Here is a 3,062-nt window from a genome sequence, read left to right as displayed (position 1 = left end):
GACACAAGTCAACTCGACCCTTCTGGGACCGACGCTCAGCGCCCGAGACCATCTACAAACTATTCTGTGGGTTCCTATTAATCACCCCTGTGATATGCTCAGATTCCACATAACCACCACAATATCTTTGGGGTCCTTGGCACCACCCGCCTACATTGGCACCTTTTTCGGCGGCCTCGCCCGCCTCACCCAGGGTTTACACCATCAATCAAACAGTCCTTGATTATGCTAATTGCCATGGCTATCCTAGTAGGGCTTGTGGTTATTAAATGCTTGTTAGACCGCCTTATGCAAACCCACAGTTAAGATCACAGCTATGGCAGCCATGCAAATGGCAGCAGGTGGCCCATCAGGCCAGCAGGCCGCCGCATATCTCCTTCACATTGCAGAACATCAGCTATAAGAGCTGAGTGGGCAAGCCAATGACGGGTAAGATGGGAAAAGCCCTCCCAGTCAACCTAAGACAGGCTCCACTCAGATATATATGGCCTATAAGGCCAGGGGTCCCTCCCGGAGTCAAATTATTGGCATTGAGATGCGAGACCAAGGGTACTGCAGTGCCATCCGCCTCAAAGGTTGGGGGGAAGGCAGGAATGACTGTCTATATGCATCCAGGTTCGGTTCACAAAAGCCTGGCCCTGCGAAAAAATGAACCACTCACCTTGAGCATGGTCCTGGCGCAAGGATATGCACAAAACAAGGTGATGCACAGCAGGGTATAGACCTCTACATTCTCTCATGCCTCGGCCTACAAGGTAGACCCACTCCTAGGTGTCTAACAGCAACAACGTCATAGACACCTTGGAGGGACCTACAGACCATCCTATTTTAATAAATAAAAAAGGGGGAGATGTGGGAAGCCGCCTATGAATGGCGCCCATTTCCTGCTTCCGGGTTCTTCCCGGCCTGAACAAGCCCGCCAAATTGTCATATCTGCCCAGTTACCCGTGACGCTAGCCTATCAGCTTGTTAGGCGCGCTTCTCTGTGATTGGATACTGCTTCCCCTTATAAGAGGTTGTTCCTGCCCCCAACGGGCGGAAGAGGAACCAACGTTGAGGGTGGCGGACCTTGTTAGGTCCGGTTCGCTGTACGTAATAAAGTTTGAGAGCTGATCCTGCTCGAGTTTGGTCTCCTGTCTCCCGCGGCTCCGGTCAGGCAGAGGGGCAGTGATTTAGGGAAGGACAAAGGGCCACACTGAGGGCAGCTGAATTCTCCCTCCACCTCCCATGGGATTCAAAACGCAGTTGCCTTTGTTGGCAACCATTGGGCTAAGAGGAGCCGTCAAAGGCTGGGGCCTTGGCAAGCACAGGACTGAGGACCACAGCAGGGAGTATGGCGCACACAGCAACCTGCATTGAGGCTCAGGCAAGCAGGATCAGGCTACCCAGCAACCACGGAGATGCTCAAGCCTGAAACACTTCCACCAAAGAAGGAGGCTCATCCTACAGGGTTGGGAAAGAAGCTTCCTTGGCAACTACCCAGACAATTTGCCCAGAGATAATTTATAGTTTCCCCAGGGTAGCCAGCCCTGAGTCTTATAAGTTGTGATCCACAAATCGAGTGACTGTTCACATTTTAAAAGTTTATCACAGAAAGAACACATTGCTATGAATATCCCTCAAAATCCTCTCTTGTTTCTGAAACATTGATCCCATCATTTTTTCCACTTGCTGCAGCAGTTCTGGAAGTCCTTTTTCCTGAGGGTCTTTAGTTGGTCTGTCCTGGCTGCCTTGATGCCCTGAATCAATTCAAAATGTTTCCCTTTCCAGGTTACTTTGGCTTTTGGGAAGAAGCAGAAGTCACACAGTGCCAGAGCCATCCAGGAAATAAGATGCATGAGGACACCCCGCCATACTGTTATGAGCCTGCCTTTCTGTGCAGCAGGGCTCACCATATTAATAATCATTCCCAGTACAGACACACAGGAAAGAGGAATGCCAGGGCTGCCAAAGAAAGGGGCAAGAACCATGGGAGAAGTGTGTTCAAAGGCAGGGATAGTGTTCTAAGAAGATTAATAGCAGTGTGTCTTCTACTGTAATAAGCTGTAATTTAGACATTTTCCTTATCTTTTGATCACACTTTGTGCTTGCCCGCTTTTCTGTTTGCTCGAATTACACTGGCCTCTCTGGAAGACCTTCTAAGGATCCAGGTATTTCTTTCTCCAGGGTTTTCTATAGCAACAACTTCTTGGCTCCCCCAATAAACCATACACAAACTTTTCTTTACATTGGGCAGTGGGTCAGAGGAGGAGCATGCAGAATTCTTGGGGACTTGGTGGGGCAAGATTCCCTTGATTGTCTGGCTTTGGGACTTCCACTCCAGACTCTGAGTGGGCCAGAGCCATGTAGGTTATATGTAGGTTGAGGGACACCCCAAATCCTTTCTCACTGCCTTCATGACCGACATTGGGACCCACTCTGAGAGTTGCTGTGTCTCACTGTGAGTCGGGGCACCCTGTCCTGGGGATTCTCAGGCTGCCCTGCTCCTCCTGAGTCCGAGGGTTACTTTAGCAAGCCCTCCAGATGACTCAGCTGCAATCACACAGCAGTGATACTCATTCACTAACAGTTTCTAACCTATTGTGACCATACAGGGCCTGGACATCTCACTACCTTGCTGCAGAATCCTGTAGACTTGTGAGAGAAACTTCCCTCAATCCTTGGGCTGAAAAATGAATTCACTTCAGGTATTAGCTAGGTTTTTGTGGAAGAACAAAACTAACAGATCTGCCTATGGAGGGATGGCTTGATGAGAAGGAACTGGCTCCTGGGACGAGAAGGCTGGCAGGTACCAGGTCATGCAGGGAAGAGGGCCAGCTAGAGACCTCAAGGTCAGGCAGGCAGGTTCCTTCTGAAAACCACAGGCTCCAGACCCGGAAGAAGCCCACTTCCCCGCAGGAACTGCATGCTGAGAGTTAACATCTCACCGCCAAGGTCTTTACACAGCCAGAACACTCTTGTTCTCTCTCGTGACTCAGCTCTTTGGAGACACTGACTGATGAGGCCCAACGTGAGGCCCAGCCCCGCATTTGCACTCTGATGTCTTCCACCCAGAGGCTCAA

The 3,062-nt window shown here is 50.3% G+C and overlaps 1 long non-coding RNA gene across 1 annotated transcript; it reads left to right on the top strand.

Annotated features, from left to right (window-relative positions):
* Positions 1–301: 301 nt before the first annotated feature.
* Positions 302–1,113, top strand: LOC134477151 (uncharacterized). The gene is made up of 2 exons (XR_010049063.1): positions 302–429; positions 468–1,113. It is a non-coding gene; the product is annotated as an uncharacterized LOC134477151 (long non-coding RNA).
* The last annotated feature ends 1,949 nt before the right edge of the window (positions 1,114–3,062 follow it).

This window comes from Cavia porcellus, unplaced genomic scaffold (assembly GCF_034190915.1).
Source record: "Cavia porcellus strain 051 isolate PalLab524CR breed Dunkin Hartley unplaced genomic scaffold, mCavPor4.1 scaffold_8, whole genome shotgun sequence".
Lineage (NCBI taxonomy): Eukaryota > Metazoa > Chordata > Mammalia > Rodentia > Caviidae > Cavia > Cavia porcellus.
This window is presented reverse-complemented; position numbering and strand designations above follow the sequence as displayed.